The following is a 19,465-nucleotide window of genomic DNA, read 5'->3' as shown; positions in this document are numbered from 1 at the left end:
TGGCCAATCAGGGCCTTAGGCCCCTCACCAGTGCATCCCATGATGTACCGGGAAGGGGAAGGTCCATCATTCAGTGGAAGTGGGCTTGCCAGCCAGAGGAAGTAAGTATCCCTCTGGCTGGCAAATTAAAAAAAGGTACTGGTGGGACCGAGGTGGGCTGGGGGGGAAGGGGAGTTGGGTGTCAGGGAATGTCTTAGGGGGTTGGAGGATCCAGAAGGAGGGACTGGGCATCCCTCCTACAGGTGGATATCTTGGGAGGGGGTTGACAGCAAGAGGAATTGGACACCTCCTGCTGTGGACATTCGGGGGTGGGGGATGGCTTTGGGGGTTTCCGGTAGGAGGGACTGGGCATCCCTCCTGCTGATAGTCTTCATGTGAGGAACGGGTTCCCTGCTATGACTGCTAAACTGATCAAAGCAGGGAGATTCCCTTGCCACGATCAGCTCAGTGGCTGTGTCTATTTGAAATTTCAGGCACCTTTCGCAGCCCTAGGGAGATGCCTAGGGCTGCCTTTGCTCACCTAAGGCCACTTCCGAGTGAATCCATGCCCACGGCAAGCTTTGGATGAGCTTAAGCAGCCCTGCATGTCCCTAGGCTCTTGAAAACACCTACAGTGTAGGTGGCCTGCCTCAGGGTGTTTTTTAAAAATTCGTATCCCAATTGGCTAGTTAGATAGCAGCAGGACGCCTACCACCACCTACAATTGGGATGCCGTTTATAGAATTTGGCCCTAAGTATCTGGTATCATCATATGATACCACTCAGGATTAATTCCGCACTTTTTATATTTTGTAAACACATATATTGTATATATACCACTTCACCTTTTATCATTTATCACTTATTTATCACAGAAATTTTATTGATCACTCTTTAAGGGTCATTAACAATATGTACTTATATCATTTACTCACTCATTCATTTTGCACCCATTCCATCCACAGATTATTATCATTAACTTCTCACACTCATACACACATTCATATTGGTAGGACCCATGAGGAAGATATGTTTGTCGAAATATGGACTGTGTTGGGTCTATTTCAGCTCGTGTATATGTGGATTTTAATACTGCATCGTCTCATTGATTGAATAAATGCCTGCATCAAGAACATCCTCTCCACAGCTTCCTTTGTTTTTGGTCTTTCCATTAAACTTTAGGCGCAGCCATTTACACCAACTCAAATGTGGTATACAGTACTCTCCTGCGAATATCGAAAAACCGCAAATACGTTTTTTACCTGGGGAGGCAGAAGAGGGCAGCTGGAGTGCCGGCGAGTGAAGGAAATCACTCGCGGTATGCTACTACCGCCTCTTCCTATACTATAGTCGGGCTACACCAGCTCCTGATTGGTATAGCCTGACTTTAGTACAGGAAGAGGTGGTCGGAGAATACTGCGAATGAGTGAAACCGCAAACCGTGAACCACAAACTGTGAATTTGCAGGGGGAACACTGTATATTGTTGTGCCTAAATTAGGTACGAATTCCCTTTATTCTACAACTGCACATGTAAATTTAAAGAATACCCCTGATCCATTCCTGACCCTCCCATTTCCATGCCCCATTTTTGGACTCACATTTAGGTACCGATCCTGTACCTAAATTTACACACATAAATTTTAATTAAAACCAAGTAAAAACATAAGAATTGCCATACTGGGACAGAATGAAAGTTCATCAAGCCCAGTATCTTATTTCCAACAGTGGCCAAACCAGGTCCCAAGTACCTAGCTAGACCCCAAGTAGTAAACATATTTTATGCTGCTTATCCTCAGAATAAACAGTGGATTTCCCCAAGCCATCTCAATAATGGCCTATGGACTTCTCATTTAGGAAATTATCCAAACCTTTTTTTAAACCCTGCTATGCTAACTAATTTCACCACATTCTCCGGCAATGATTTCCAGAGTTTAATTACATGTCGTGTGAAGAATATTTTCTCCAGTTTAACATCTATTATTTAGTAGCTTCTTCACATGCCCCCCAATAATTGCACATCGCATGCCAGCAATAATTGCTCATTAAGATCCCAATTATCAGAGCTAATTGGCTCATTATTCAATTCAATTGCACAAAAATTGAGCGCACACCCAAATATAAACATGTAATTTTCAGCACATTTTATAGACTTTGGGGCAGGTCTGTAATAGAGAGCTGCATGGGTACAGCGACAGTAGGATCCCGCGAACCTTCAAGATCCCATGGGGTTCCCCCAGATCATGGGGATCCCGTGGGGATGGAGGTACCTCAAGGGGTTCGAATGTTACCTCAGTAGTGTGCCTCCTTTTCCTACACTCCAGCCACAATTGACCCCTCCACAAAACAGCATGCAGAGCTCCAAGCATGCCACCTGCATGGTGATAGAGAGGGGTGACAGAAAGAGAAATGTTGGGCATGGGGTTGGTAGACAGGAACAAAAGATGCTGTACATGGTCAAGTGGATGAGAGAGGGAGAAATTTTGGATGTGGCTGTAGAGGGGATAGGAGAGATGTACCCTGTATTCCTCTCTCTCTCTCTTCCCCCACTCCCTTTGCAGCAAGGTAGGGGATCAGAGAAAGAGAGATGATGGATAGTGAGAGAGAGAGAGGGAGACATTTTGCACATGGAGAGAGGAAGAAATGCTGTGCAGGAGTGGGGAGGGGAAAAGCTGGAGAATGATCCAGGATAGAAGGGAGTGAGGATGCTGTACATTGGGAGGAAGGGAAGAGCAAAATGCTAGACCATGGTAGGAGGAACCAATGGACAGCAACCACTTGAAGAATAATTTGCAGAAGACAGGAAAACAGAAAAAAAAGAAATTAGGACAAACTTGATGGAAAAATAAATCTCCAGACAACAAAGATAAAAAAAGGAATTTAATGACTGAAATATGTTGGCTTTGGGAAATGTATATAGCAGATATCTTTGTATTGTGTTCAAAAGAAAATGAAATGCATTTCTGGTTTTATTTATCCAGTGCTGAAGTACTTGCTGACCCTTGCTATGGCTGGTGGGGATCATCCTAAGGCCTGGATATGAGGACCTCCTCCAAAGACAACCAGAACTTCCCTCCACCAAGTGTAGCAGTTGCTGGCAGCATCCGTGAGCCACTGAGGTGCCAGCGTCTGTGACTCAGGGATGCTACTGTTACCTGCCAAGCTTGGCAAAAAGGACCCCAGCCACCTTCAAAGGAAGACCTCTGCTGATATAGCTTGAGGGTCCTCATCAGCTGGAATATTTATATTTTATATTTACTTGAGAGGCTGTGGCAGAGATCTGTTTACAAAGTATGTATTCTTCTCAATTAATATTTCCAAATTAATAAAGTATTTTTGCTTATTTGTAAATGGGTCTCTATCAGAGCCTTTAATTCAGTAGCAGAATTAAATGAAATAACTACTTCTGAAGTTTATGGGGATGGGTGGGGACAGAAGAAATTACTTGTGTGGACATGTGGGAATAGATTCGATTCTAGCGGGGATGGCTCGATTCCAGCGGGAACAGGTTTGATTTCTGTCTAGTGTGTAACCATGGGGGAGAAGGACACTGGAGAGACACAAGTTCCTCTGCTTTTGGCTCAGGCCTCTCCTCTACTCCATGGAGAGAATTCTTGGGTTGCAGGTCTCAAGTTCTGCCCATTGAAGGTATCACTGCTGCAGTGCAAACTCCCTAGATCAACTCCCTCCTCTCAGGACTCAACTGCAGCAGCAAGAGTGGCAGCACTCAAATGCAAAACCCAAGTGGCTCTAGACTGATTGTAACTGTGCCACATTGAAACCTCACAGGAGGAAAATCCCATTCATGATCTAGTGAGATTATAAACAAACTTACTACGTGTGAAGTCTCAATCTGACTGGGAGTACTGTAAAATCTTGCATGTTGGGATCTCATAAAGTCCTTATGAAAAAGTTTCAAATTATACAGCATACAGTGCCTCCGTTTCACTCAACATCTGTTTGGATTCATCAGGGGAGTATATAAAACTTCCCCCCCCAAATTAACAAATTGCTCTGTCCTGTAAATCAAAATACGGTAAATGTATTATAATCTTCAAATAATGTTTATAAACAGAGGCCCTCTTTTAGTAAGCTGTGGTAGAGGTTTCTACCATGGCCCAGAGTGCTAAATACTCTGATGCTGTTCTGACGCTTATAGAATTCCTATGGGCGTCAAAGCAGCATTAGAGCATTTAGCACTCCAAGCCACAAAGAAACCTTTACCGCATCTTAGTAAAAGGGGGACGGGGGAGAGTCTAATATGAAGTTCAATCAAAGCTCACTTTCATGGAGCTATCTTCTTGGTGTGCAAGATGGCTGCCACAATATCAGATGCCAATATTTAAATAACTATTATGACATCACATATCCAAATCTCCCACAATCTCGTACTACTGTAAATTTGAGCTGATACTAGGAGTGATGTCGCAAAAGAAATCTACTGTAGAGGCATTTAATTTTTGAAAGGACAACTATGATAAAATGAGGAAAATGGTTAAAAAGAAGCTAAAAGGATCAGTTGTAAAGGTTAGGACTGTAAACCAGGCATGGATGTTATTTAAAAATACTATTGTGGAAGCCCAGAGCAGATGCATTCCACGTAGCAGCAAAAGTGGAAAGAAGAGGAAACGAGAGCCGGTGTGGTTAAAAGGTGACGTGAAAGAGGCTATTAGAGCCAAAAAACATCCTTTAAAGAATGGAAAAAGGATCTGAATGAAGAAAATAAGAAGAAACACAAGCACTGGCAAGTTAGATGCAGGCAGACTTTAGGAAATTGGAAGACTGAGTGATCAAGTGGCAGATGAAATTTAATGTGGACAAATGCAAAGTGACGCATATTGGGAAGAATAACCCAAATCACAGTTACCGGATGCTAGGGTCCACCTTGGGGGTTAGCACCCAAGAAAGGGAACTGGGTGTCATTGTAGAAAATACGATGAAACCTTCCACCCAATGTGTGGCACCGGCCAAAAAAAAGCAAACAAGATGCTAGGAATTATTAAAAAGGGATGGTTAACAAGACTAAAGATATTATAATGCCTCTATATCGCTCCATGGTGCGACCTCACCTGGAGTATTGTGTTCAATTCTGGTATCTTTATCTCAAGAAAGATATAGCAGCACTAGAAAAGGTTCAAAGAAGAGCGACCAAGATGATAAAGGGGATGAAACTTGTTCTGCCCTCATGTTATGTGGGCATTTGCTCAGTTTCTTACATAGGAACTAGTTTAATGTTTGTATTAGAGGTGTAGGTCCTCTTATATGAGGAAAGACTAAAAAGGTTAGGGTTCTTCAGTTTGGAAAAGAGACGGCTGAGGGGAAATATGATGGAAGTCTACAAAATCCTGGGTGGAGTAGAACGGGTCCAACTAGATCGTTTTTTCACTCCATCAAAAATTACAAAGACTAAGGAACACTCGATGAAGTTACAGGTAAAAATTTTTAAAACCCATAGGAGGAAATTTTTTTTCACTCAGAGAATATTTAAACTGTGGAATGCATTTCCAGAGGTTTTGGTAAAAGCGTAGCTAGTTTTAAGAAAGGTTTGAACAAATTCCTGGAGGAAAAGTCCATAGTCTGTCATTAAGACATAGGGAAAGCCTCTGCTTGCCCTGGCTTGATAGCATGGAATGTTGCTACACTTTGGGTTTTGGCCAGGTAGTAGTGACTTGGATTGGCCATTGTGAGAATGGGCTACTGGGCTTGATGGACCATTGATCTGACCCAGTAAGGCTATTCTTATATTCTTAAAGCATTGATAATGACAGCTATGAAAGAATATGAAGAGAAACTTGCAAAAGAGGCAAAAACTCATAACAATTTTTTTAATGTACATCAGAAGCAAAACATCTGTGGGAATCTGTGGGACCATTGGATGATCAAGGAGCAAAAGGGGCACTCAGGGAGAATAAGGCCATAGCGGAGAGACTGAATGAATTCTTTACTTCGGATTTTACAGAAGATGTAAGAGATCTTCCATTGATCTGACCCAATAAGGCTATTCTTATGTTCTTACCTTTCTTATGAAGGTGTAAAACATATATTCCCTGCACCCTAATATCAACTCAAATTTAATTTTTAAACTGGACCTTACAACTATTAAAATTAAAAATCAGACATGAGAAATAAGAATGACATTATGATCTGTGAGCATTTTTGCCATCATGTAAATGATCAAAATCTAGTGCTCTTGTTTGTTTGTTTCTTTCCAAAATGATTTCCCCAGTGCTGTGACTATGGCAGAACTCTTCTGAGAGTAGAACCCTTAATGGTTTCTAGATTTATTAACATCACAGGCTTTAGGATTGCCATACTTTTGCACCATTGGGATCTGACCTAGATTTAAACTCTTGTCTCAAGGGATAAGAGATCTGAGAATTAATCTACTGTTGTTCAAACACATGGCTTTCCGTGCATCAAGAGAGGGCAGCTTCTGAAGTTAAACTTTAATTGCATGGGCTTTGTTCTTTATTGTGCCAGAACAATGACAGACTTCCTCAAACAGGCCTAATCCTCACTGGTACAAATTTCCCTAATATTCAATAATCAGGGCTGATCTGTTCCCAGTAGGGGATGTCTAGTAGCATCTGCGCCAACATATGTTAGACATCTCTGAGTGGGTCACTAGCTAATTCTGCCACAGTCTCTTCTATCACCCTGACAGTAACATCCCTTTATGATATAATGCTCCACAAAACAAAACAGTGTAATGGCCCTACCCTTAAAGTGGTACACAACGCTTCAACCTGCTCATTGTACATGTTGACCTTCTCCACCTGACATTATTTCTACTACTATTCATTATTTCTATAGTGCTACCTGACATGAACCTATCTTCACTGAACCTGTTCCAAAAAACATTTTATGAGCTTGAATACTCTGCATATTTATATTTGGCTTGCTAAATATTCTTCTAAGCTTGTATAGGGAGCTACTGAGAATTCATCATTAATTAAGGGCCTTGTTTGCTTCAAATGCCATATGAAACATGCAATCTATTAAGTTAAATTGCTCATGTTTTAAATTTCAGAGGTTTTAACAATATATTTTCTCCTCTATTGATTATAATTATGGATACTTCTTTTCCCAGTGAGAAATCTCACTGAACCATTTATGGAAATTCAACGGTTTCAGTCATTGTTGCATTATACTGCAATGATAAAGGTATCTTTTATTTCACAGCTGTCGATTGTGCTGCCACCCTGCTAGAACTGAAGCTGTGTCTAGGCAGAGAGGCCCTGATTCCGTACAGATTGCCTGAAAACTCAGCACTGACTAGTGAAGCGCTAAGCACAATTCTGTACATGTTAGGCATACTGTATAGAATCACATAGTAAGTGGTGTTAGTCATCACTAGGCATCCTAACGTCGGGGGCACGACATTTATGATGGGTTTCTCTTGGCTTAAATTCATGTGACAAAGTTAGGCATGGTAGATGGTAGATGCGTGTAACAGTCTCCCGGAAGAAGTGGTGGAAACAGAGACTGTGTCTGAATTCAAGAGGGCCTGGAATAGGCACGTGGGATCTCACAGAGAGAGAAAGAGATAATGGTTAATGTGGATGGGCAGCTCTATGACCTCACAATGTAGGTGCACAGAGCCTTAGCCTATAGGAAGAGGAGATGCAAATGTTAAGAGTCTTTGCCAATAGGGAGAGGAGGAGATAATGGTTACTGCAGATGGGCAGACTAGATGGGCCATTTAGCCTTTATCTGCCATCATGATTCTATGTTTCTAATTGAAAAACAGGTGTCTAACTCAAAAACACCCACCCACAATCTGCCCCTAACCATACCAAAGTTTAGGTAGGCACTTTAAACTAGGCACCTACTTTTTTTTTGAGAAGTGTGTTTTTCAAGTTAGGCACCAAACTTTCACTTAAGTTAAATTAATGGCAATTATGAGGTATTAAATTCTGATTGCTGTTGTCGATTAAGCCTATTAACTAATTAAGGCCCTCTTTTACTAAGCTGCGGCAGAGGTTTCTATGCGGGCCGGGAATTCTATGAGCGTCAGAGCAGCGTTGGAGGATTTAGTGTTCTACGTGCCTACATTGGCTAGGTGCCGCTGATGCAGGTGTATATTATAGACACTGGGCTTTACTAAACAGTGATAGAGGTTTCTATCGTGGGCTGGCGAGTTAAATGCTCCGATGCTCATAGAATTCCTATGAGCACTGGAGCATTTACCTCGCCAGCAAGCGACAGAAACCTCTACTGCCGTTTAGTAAAAGGAGCCAATAAATTTTTTTTGGGGGGGAAGCCTAAGATAACACTTCAGTATTTGGCATAACTCTGTGAAAAAGACTGGTTACTAGGTATTTTGAACTAACAAATAAAGAAACCCCTCCCCCCCACTCAATTGTATATTCTGTGTTTGTGAGGTTATTTTTTGAATTTTTTTTAGCTAAAGGATACCTTCTGTGGGATTTCCGATGGCGTGTTTGAATAATCAGGCAGAATGCTTTATTTCATGCTCCTGAGTAGCTTAATAAAGAATCAATACTGTAGCAAGCCTCAGAGGAGCCAGCCTCCACACAATCTTTGTCTGGGGTCAGCTGAGAATATCTTGTCAAGAAGACTCGTCAAGGATTTTTGCTAGCCTCTCTTCTTGCTGATTAGAGCTAGGGAGATATCCAGTTACCAAAACTGGAGCAAGAATCATTTAAAGTGTATTTTTTCTCCCCAATTGCATTTGCCATCTGTTCTGTTTTAGGGTGAAGCATGCATCATGCCATTCTCTCATGACAGACAAATGGGAGAATGTTGCAAGTAACCTGGAGGCTCTTTTAAAACGACAGTTGTATAACATTCTTTAGAAATACATGATTTTAATATATTTTTTACTATTGAAATATTCATCAAAGCTACGAGGCCTCAAAATTTTATATAAAATAATGTTTTTTGGATAATCCAATGATGGTCTACTACAAGATATCAAAGCCTACAAAAATCATTTCCCCCCAAAAAATGAATCAATTTTATTACCAAGAATAATAATTATTATGATTATTTTATAATATGCAGGTGTTTTTAACACCTATAATTTATGCACATTTTCAAAGGCAAACTTTACATTTTTTAAACTGGAACTGACATAGAATTCCTTTGAGCATTGGGGCATATATGTGCAGTGGTAAAAAAGGTATTTTTAAAATTGTGTCTGTTGAGCAATTTGCACTCATATTTGTTAGTCTCTATGTTTAAGACTGTCTTGCAGAGTGTGGTATTATCATGCCTAGACTACTGCAAGTTGGTGCTTCTGGTTGTAACTGCATCAGCACTGAGTGTGCTGTAGGTGGCCCGGAATGCAATCGTGAATACAAAGATGCCCCATGACCAATAATTTATAAAGGATTTGATGTTCTAATTTTAACCAATGCTATAAATCATTGTATTGGTTAAAATTAGAACCTCAAATCCTATATAAATTATTGGTCATGGGGCATCTTTGTATTCACAAATAAGGCACCAAAGCATTTGATGGATAGAATTCTACCATATGAACCGCAGCGCATGCTGCATTCGGTGACTCACGATGACCTACGTATTCCGACAGTGAAACAGCTGAGGCTAGCTGTGTCTAGAGCTAGCATGTTTTTGTGTGTGGGTCCTCAGGAATGGAATAAGCTTCCAGGATATTTACGACAGCAAACAAGTTTGAGTAGTTTTAAGAAAATGTTGAAGAAACACCTTTTCTATAAGATGAATATGGACTTGACCTATAGTTTTTTGATGCGAAGCGCTGGTAGACTCTTTGTAATTTCAGGAGGCTTTACATTATCATTATTATGCTTTATTGATGTTCCATCTGTTGTAATGTATGTGATTCTGTTTATGTATGTACTTTATTGCGACCCGGGTATAAATAAATGAAATGAAATTTACCTTGGTAGAAACCTCTAATGCGGCTTTGTAAAAAGTTGCCCTTAGCCAGCACAAAGAACAAGCGTCCTCACCCTCTGCATCTGCTATCTGTGTGGATAGTGAAGGAAAAGCAAAGTATCAAGCATGCATTTGAAATTAAATGAACATGTTTGGATTTAGCTCACACCTTTTTCTGTAGTGGTGCAAGGTGAATTATATGTAGGTACAGTAGGCGTTCCCCTGTCTCTGGAAGGCTCACAATCTAATTGTATACTTGGGGCAATGGAAGGTTAAGGGGCCCTTTTATTAAGCAGTGCTAAAAAGTGCCCGGTGCTATTATTAGCGTGGGGGTTTCCTGCATGCTGAGGCCACTTTTAGCATGTCTATAAAATGGCCACATTTTCCATTTTTTCCATTAATGGCCATGCGCTAATTTCCCAATTAGCGCATGGTCATTACTGTGGTTAGCATGCAGTGATGTAAATGTGCTAACCAATTAGCACAGGGAATACCTACTCTCTGCTTCCATTCTATTTTTTAGTGTATGGGTAGTGTGCGCTGATTTCATGGTCTCCCTCTACACAGCTGTAAGGTCACTAAAGTCCTCCCAAGGATCCTCACCAAAGGAAATCACATGATGTGATACCCAATGATGTAGTGAGGGAAGTTGGCGCTCAGGGTGGAGGTACCCGGAATTGCCGCCCCGTGTCCCCCCTGATGTTGCCATGCTCGCTGCCTCATTATCAGCACTTTATGTTTTTGTTGGCAGTAAGCAGGCTGGAACACCCGCTGCTCATGCCAGATAATCCTTTCTTCTGACTTCACTTCCTGGCCCTGTGAACAGGAAGTGACATCAGAGTGAGGGATGAGGCTGGCATGAGCAGTAGGTAGGACAGCCTTCTCACTTTCAGTGAAGATCTGAAGAGGTAGCAGTGGGGGTGACCCTCAAAGACCTGTCTCATCTCTTTGCTGGTGGGGGAGGGATGAGGAGAGGTGCCAATGCCCCTGCTAACTTGGTGCCTAGTGTGACAAACCCGAGTCCGTTTCGGGTTTTGCCCATAACAAACCCGAATCCGTCCCGGGTTTTGCCCCAAGGATCAGATGCCTAGATGCAAGAGAGTTGATCAGGTGACAGACCAATTAACAGAGCAAGCTGACTTCTGCTCAGACAATGATATGGAGTCAGAAGAGGCAGGGCAGGAAAAGGTTAGGCTTGAAAGCTGCACCCAGTGCAAACCTGTCCCTGCCACTGTAAGGAGTTTGATACCTTTTGAGCAACCTGTGCCTAGGAGAATTAGGACTAGCAAGAATCCTGCCTGTAGTAATAGAGAGCAGGCAGGTGTGTGGAAAACCCTTCCCCCACCTACTCAGAGGGGGAGTGGTTCTCCACAGGACATAATGTGGCTCCTCAGAACAGGAAGAGGGGGGAGGCAAACAGGAGAATGGGGAGGGTCAATCACTCTCAAACTGGCCTATGGTAGAGACAGAAGAGTTGTCTCCTACCTGGAATCCTTGGGAGCAGCCGGAAGAAGAAGCTATGGAGGTGCAGGAAAGCCGTGTAGAAATTGAGACCTAGCCAATAGCCATGGAAGCACAATGAGCATGAGAGTTGAGTTTTTGCTGTTTATACCTCTGTGCTGTCAGCTAAACTATAGTCTTTTGAAGTAAGTTTAGGATCTCTCCTTGAAAGCTAAACTTGGAGGCTTTCTTTAAAGCAGTGAAGTGTGGGTTACTAGCAAACGTGTGAATGTTTTCCTGGATTTTGTTACCAGCTGAGCAATTACGTTGCCTTCCCTCTCAGCTGTGCATAGAAACTGCAGCAACGTTTCCAAGGGAAAGTATGCAGGTTATAGCACAGCAACACCATGTGAGATTTCTACCTGCTGTACTGCACAGTCTGTTATAAGATGGTTTTTTTTTCCTGTTCATTGAGAAACCAAGCACTGCTGGCCTTGTTATGGTATGAACTGTGTGTAAAGCTTGCAAAATCAAAGTATTACTGCTCTGGTGAAGAGGACTGTGTCACTTACCTTGTTAAAGTCCAGAAGCAGGGGACTGTACTTAATTCAGTGCTAACCAAACTTGAACATCCTGATTGCATTGTTTGAACCTTTTTGTTATAATTTAATGCAATATAAGTTTATCCTGAACTGCAAGGCTGAAGCCTGTACAGTGGTGCCTCACACAACGAACTTAATTCGTTCCAGGAGCAAGTTTGTTATGCGAAAAGTTCGTTATGTGAAACGCGTTTTCCCATAACAATACATGTTAAAAAAAATAATTCATTCTGCAGCATAAAATATGCTAAGATGACATAAAAAAAGATAAATTTGTCAAAATGGTGAAAATGGTGGTCTTGCTGAGGCCAAACTCTTTGACGAGGTCACACTGTTTTACCCCACATTCACTCCTTCTAATTATTTCCCGTTTCATTTCAACAGAAATCACCTTCCTGCTTTTTTTAGAAGCCATGATATATAAAAAATATTGAGTTTATCTTAAAAGGACGACTGTATACAGTGAGAGAGGGCAGTTAAGCGCAGTGACTAACGACTGCCTGCAGTGCCTGCGCAGAAGGATGCAATACATCGGCAGCTCGGGCGACTTCGTTGTGTGAAACGAAGTTCGTTGTGTGAAGTTCGTTGTGTGAAACGAAGTTCGTTGTGTGAATCAAGACATGAAGTTCGTTGTGTGCAGCGTTCGTTGTGCGAGGCGTTCGTTATGCGAGGCACCACTGTATTTTGGTTTATTTGGCCAGTGGCTGGAATAAAGCTACATTGTTTTGCCATTTCCGACTTATACTCTTTAACTTGCATGCTCATGAGGCAGATACCGTGCCTGAATTAAGACCTGAAGGATCCCTTGATAGTAAGGGACACGCTGGATCCGAGGATTTGGTCACGTCCCGTGTGCTCGCTGTACCTTACAGGAGCGCGGGTGTGACTCTAGGACATCTGCCCCCACCTCCTCGCTATGCCACTGTTGATGTCCACCAAGGATCCTCCTCCAGAATACACTCCCAGAAAGGCTTCACCTCAGGCAACACTACCTTATTTCAGAAAGCAATTGAAAGCATGGCTATTTTTCTTTAGTCAAAGAAACAACTATCTAGATAGTTACACAGACAAGGACTAATATCCACTGCACTTACGGCAACAAGACTTGCTTATTTCACATACCCCTTTTAAGGGCAATACTATAAATCATGCTCACAATATGAGTGTGCACATAAATGGCAACTTCCAAATCTATACATGTATTCAACAAAAGGTTAGCAGTTGGGCACCCTTTACTGAATAAATGTGTATACAATTGTATGGGTTCAAGTGTTGCAATCTCGGTGACACTCACAAAATGGCTGCACTCACAGACTACAGAACTTTGGTACTGCAAACATTCTACTCTTAGCAGGCCTAGGGCGCAGAAATTGTTCCTTGTGCCTGGCCAAAGGAGGGACCACATAAGAGTGAGGAAGCGACACAAAGCATACATTGAAGTGAGGAGCTCCTGGTTTCCCTCACAGTTTGATGGGGAAGTGTAAAGGTCAGGCAAGAATTGGCAACACCCTAGCCTTGAAAGGGACTCACCTTGTTTTGCTGTGACATCCCAAACCAGCGTATCCAGAGCTATATTGGAGATTAATGAGAGGCAGACTCAGGGCACATTTTTTTCCCAGTGACTTGAATATCTTGCTTAACCCCAAATAATGTCATTTCAATACCCGAGGAAACCTATGAACAGGTGCTGCAGATACTGAACCCAGAAGTACAATGGAGAGAAACTGCTGTTTCAGGAGGCAGTAATGTGGATCAACATGCACAGGCTAAACTTTGCAGAACTCCCTTTCTAGTATTGGGAACCTGATCGCTTGATCAGAGGAGTGTGGTAATGGTGGAGTCTATTGCCTTAAGTCCAACTGAGGCTCTGGAGGAAGAATCCAAGTTGGTGGGGCTACTGGGGAATTGCAGCCTATGGGTCAGCTAATCCTGCTAAACCCCCAGCAATATTTTAGGGTTATTTTGGCCTGCTCTACAAAAAAATTTGAAGTTTCTTTAGTGTCTCACATAGATATGGTTTTAAGCCACTCAGGTCAGTTATACTAGTGTGTTAAATTGATGGAATGGAAACTGGTGAACTGTAATCCAAAATAGTTAATCTTGAATCACAGGTGGTAAAGCTTAAGAATGTTAACAGTGGGGGCAATATTCAAAGTGATTTAATTGGCCAGAAATAGCTCCAGGCTAGTTAAATCCCCCTGGCCATTTTCAGTGGCACGTAGCTAGTTAGTGCCACTCAAAATGTCCGGTTAGCGTCTATCTCAAAATGGACTATTTGGGGGCATTCTGGGGACGGAATTGGCACTTGACTGGTTAAGTGTCAATAGTTAGCATTATCCAGCCAGGGTAACTGCATAAATGGGACTCCCCTCAGTCATCTCTTTTCCAAGCTGAAGAGCCCTAACCTTTTTAGTCTTTCCTCATATGAGAGGAGTTCCATCTCCTTTATCATCTTGGTCACTCTTCTTTGAACCTTTTCTAGTGCCACTATATCTTTCTTGTGATAAGGAGACTAGAATTGAACGCAATACTCCATGGGAGGATGCACCATGGAGCAATACAGAAGTATTATAACATTCTTAGTCTTGATAACCATCCCTTTTTAATAATTCCTTGCATCTTGTTTGCTTTCATGGCTGCTGCCACAAATTGGGTGGAAGGATTCATCATATTGTTTACAATAACACCCAGATCCTTTTCTTGGGTGCTAACCCCCAAGGTGGACTCTAGCATGTAGTAATTGTGAATTTTTTGTTATTCTTCCTAATGTGCATCACTTTGCATTTGTCCACATTAAATTTCATCTTCTACTTGGATGCTCAGTCTTCCAATTTCCTAAAGTCTGCCTGCAATTTTTCACAATCTGCATGTGTTTTAACAACTTCTCATCTCTCTGAAAGTAAATATTTGCGACCTGCTGGGCAAACACATACCAAAAGTGGGGATACAAATAACAGAGATAAGGGCTATAAAGTTTGGAGGAGTCATTTTGGGCACCTTTCATTTTTGAAAGGTTTATGCACTATAGGGTGAGTAGAACGAGTCTATGCAATTTTCTTCACAGCTTTGGATTATAGAGATACTGTATAGGTGTTTTCAGTTTGCTATTTTTCCAAAACATTTTTCCAAGAAACATACTTTTTATTGATAAATCTTCTTCATATTTTTAAAGTTGTAATTACTCAGTATTTGAGGTTGAAATCTTGCAGGATTAGGCAATTGACATCCCTCTGTCTTGTGGTATAAATGTCACATGCACAATTTTGGTACCTCTTTACTCAACAGGTCACATTTCAGTTATGTATTAATATCTAAGGGGTCAATATACACCAGCAGATTTGCGGAGGCTCATGACAGCGAAATATTAGGTTTCTGTCAAATATCTACTGTTGTAAAAGGAGATATTTGGCCCTCAGTGTGTTTTAAAATGTCTAGGAAAGTATTCAGAGAGTGCTAAAAAAAAAAAAAAAAAAAAAAAGAGAGAAAAAGATGCTATTTACCTTAATGCAGGAGGTGGAGCCAGTATATACTGTTCACTGTTTCTTTTTCTGCCCCAAATGTTGGAACAGCCTCCCATACTCCTTCAGAAGTCTGATATCATTTCCTGCTTTGAAAAAACAAACAAACTACTAAAAACATTTTTTTAAACTAGCTTACCCTCAATGTTCCTAGGATCCTAGAGTGAAAAGGCCACCTGAACACAGATTATTGTGAACCTTCTTGTTTGTACGAATGTGGCACAGTGGTTAGAGCTATGGCCGCAACACCCTGAGGTTGTGAGTTCAAACCCCACGCTGCTCCCTGTGACCCTAAATAAGTCACTTACTCCTCCACTGCCCCAGGTACATTAGATAGATTGTGAGCCTGCCAGGACAGAGACAGAAAATGCTTCAAATACCTGTATGTAAACTGCTTTGAATGTAGTTGTATAACTACAAAAAGCAGTATATAAGTCCCAATCCCTTTCTTCCTTGATTCTTTTTTTTTTTTTTTTTAATCAATTTTATGGAGTTCCTTTCTATCTTTTATTTTAGTCTGTACACTGCCTTGACCTATGGAAAGGCGGTATAGTGAGCTTTTTAAATAAACAAAGTATAGGATTCAATTCCTCCCTGTTGTCGCGCAAATGGAAATTCACCTTTTACATACACAAATTTACTAGACCAGAATGAACTCTGAGCAGTATGTCTGTAAGCAGCGGTATAACAATCAGTCACACAATAATAGCTGACTTCAATTATTAGTTGCAGAGAGAAATGACAAGGAGCATAGAGCCTTGAAAGCTTCTCTCAGTGAACTTGCATTCTGTTCTATTGCATATATTTGATCCTTAAGATAACATTTTCTAAAAGTACTAGTGTGTTTGTGTAATTGTAAAAAAACAGAGTAGTACCAGATTTAGAACATACTTTTAAATGAAATACTAGTGTATTCTAACAGTAGAAACACATTCTAGGGACCTCTAGTATTCATCATAATTGCAAAAAAAAAAAAAAAAAAGTCTTTTTTTTTTTACCCGTGGATTGCTTTTAAAAGCCTGGCCATTATCAGCATCCCACAATGGAAAAGTAAAGTTATGGTCTTATTATATAGCTCCCTTCTGGAAAAAAAGATTTTTATCCCTTGTGGCTTTAACAAGGATCATCAACTGTCACTAGCAATCTCTGACAGTATGCAATGGTAATGCCAAATCCACCTCTAACAAAATCTCATTGTTTTACGATTGCTGGAAGCACATGGAGTTTATTGGAAAATAAATGTGATTAATATAAAGACACCTTACTGAGGTAGGATTTTACAACATATGCAATATGAAACCTGAACAATAAGGAATGAGGTTCCTTTCCCCCTCTTTTTTTAAAGCCAGCCCTGCAGGCCAGTATGGGAAATGCTCCGATGCCTATAGGAATTGAATGGACGTCAGAGCATTTGCTGTGTGGCACTTGGCTGTGTGGTTTTGTAAAAGGGGGTCTTTATGAAATAATAGTATTGAGGCAGAACTCATATTGAACAGCACTGTTTGCACTGTTTATTTTAAGGAAGGATATTTTAACTCCTTCTTCTTAAATTATACCAGCACCGATTTTGTATAGAACATTGATATTTAAAAGTAAATACTTGAAGCAATTGTAGAAGTATTTACATGTGGAAATAGTGGCACTTATTATGTAGATTGGCTATACATATAACTTAGAAAAAGAAAAAATCACTCTATGGACCTGTTCAAAGAGTAAAGTTGATTGAATGATGTAACACAGTTCACCAAAACTTGCTCAGAATCAAGGAGGGGAAAACTGGGGCAAGCCCCAGAAAAACCACCTCACAGCCCAATCATCGCATGAAGGGTAAACCGTAACATTATATCATTCCATGTATGCTTTGTATTTTGAAAAAATATTGGCGTTTGAGCACTATAATGATTAGATAGTTTTTTAAGTCGAAGAACTAAGCAAACTTAACTTATAGCTTGCGGAATCCTCGCATCAGCTCCCTTCCTATCATACATAAAAAACGTAAAGCAAATCATGGTGGAAAGAACAGGGCTGCAGCTTTATTAACATCTTAACATACCAATCTAACATGTCAATTCATCAATCAGCAATTAACATATCATAAACAATGTCACATTCTTTTACCCATCCTTAGCTGGACGGTGTTATACTATCTGTTATAGGTCATCTACTCCCCAAAGGCTTAATTGGTGCTGATAATTGGCAAGTAACACCTCATAATTTGCATTAATAGGAGTTAATTGAAAGTTAGGCACACAACTTGGTAGGCACATTGCACAAAGTGGTATGCGCCTTGTCCAAAGAGGATAGCTCATAGTGGGTGTGGTTAAGCGGAAATTATGGGCGTGTTTTTGTGAGCAGAATTTAGGCATAGGTATTTAGGCCAAAATATCCTAGCATAAATAGGGTGTGCCTAAATGTTGTGATGTCTAATATTGCATAGTTCACTTACAAACGTCACAAATTAAATCTTTAACCCGAAAAGCATACACGTACACTTCTCCCTACGTATTCACGGTTTTAACAATTGCGGTTTCGATTATTCACGGTTTTTAACTTGTTGGCTCCTCCCCCAAATTACGTCAGCTTGCATAGAGAAATCGCTGATTCCAAGGGTTTAGAGAGAAAATCGCTGATTCCCAGCACTTTTTTCACCATGTTTTGCCTCTCCATCAGGAACAGACCAAGTCTCCCACCATGTTATTTACAATTTCACCATATTCACGATGGTTTTTAATAGAAAACAGTAAATAACATATGAAAAAGTTATTCACGGTTTTTCTGTATTTGCGGTTCTGTTAATCCCCTATCACAGCGGATATGGAGGGAGAAGTGTACCTATATTAAATCTCAGGAATACAAAGCCCCAAAAGATTTCTTAAATCCAATTTAATCTCCCTCAAACAACTTTTCAAACAAACTCATACCATTTTAATAAACTTTAACAAAACTTCAGAGATGCCACTTCAAGCTCAGTTAACCTCTTATTGCAAGGAGTTTTACGCACCAACCTCCTCATTAGTTTTGAAAAGATCTGTTTTTTAAATTTTTTACTTACTTATTAAACCTTTAAATAGTAATCCTATATAATAAAAAGCTAGCCGCGCATGCGCACTTACCTGCGTGCTTCCGTGATCCCTGATCTGTGATCAGTAGGTCCATGGCCAGCAGGAGTGCGGATGGCAACTAGACAATCGAGAAAGCGGAGAAACAGCACAGCCGGCGACTCCCCCCTCCCGCCCTCACTAAGTGCCCAAACCACCACCGCCAAAGCCTCCTCCTTCTCGCTGGCTCACCCGCATTTAAATTGAGAAAAGCGCTGCACCGCGCTAATGCTAGCCTCACCGTCTTCTGTCCACTGTGGCCCGCCCTCTCTGACTACTTCCTCTCTGACTAGGGTTGGCCGCAGTACATAGAAGACGCGAGGCGGATGCTTTTCTTCTGGACTGGGGGAGTCAGTTTCTTTATGCCTTCCCTCCATTCCCTCTTATTCTCAAAACGCTTGTCAAGCTGAAGTCGGATCATGCCACGATGATTCTCATAGCGCCTCGGTGGTCCCGACAACCTTGGTTCTCCCTTCTTCTTCAACTCAGCATCAGAGAACCTCTTCTTCTGCCGGTTTTTCCTTCTCTGCTCACTCAGAGTCAGGGGTCATTACTTCATCCCAATCTGCAGTCTCTCCACTTGACGGCTTGGTTTCTTTCTACTTAACAGACTCTTCCCAATTCTCTCAGTCTGTTCAAGATGTCTTTTTGGCTTCCAGGAAACCGTCCACTCGTCAATGTTATGGCCAGAAGTGGACTAGATTCTCGACTTGGTGTTCCAGTCGTCGTCTTCAACCGATGTCTTCCTCTTTAGCTTCAGTTCTGAACTATTTGCTTCATTTATCCCAATCAGGCCTCCAATCCACATCTATTAGAGTTCATCTTAGTGCGATTGCTGCTTTTCATCAACCTCTGGATGGGAAACCTCTCTCTGCACATCCTCTGGTTGCTCGCTTTATGAAGGGTCTTTTTAATCTCCATCCACCTGTCAAACCGCCTCCTGTTGT

This window comes from Geotrypetes seraphini, chromosome 1 (genome assembly GCF_902459505.1).
Source record: "Geotrypetes seraphini chromosome 1, aGeoSer1.1, whole genome shotgun sequence".
Lineage (NCBI taxonomy): Eukaryota > Metazoa > Chordata > Amphibia > Gymnophiona > Dermophiidae > Geotrypetes > Geotrypetes seraphini.
The sequence above is the reverse complement of the archived record's forward strand: the minus strand, read 5'-3'. Positions refer to the sequence as shown.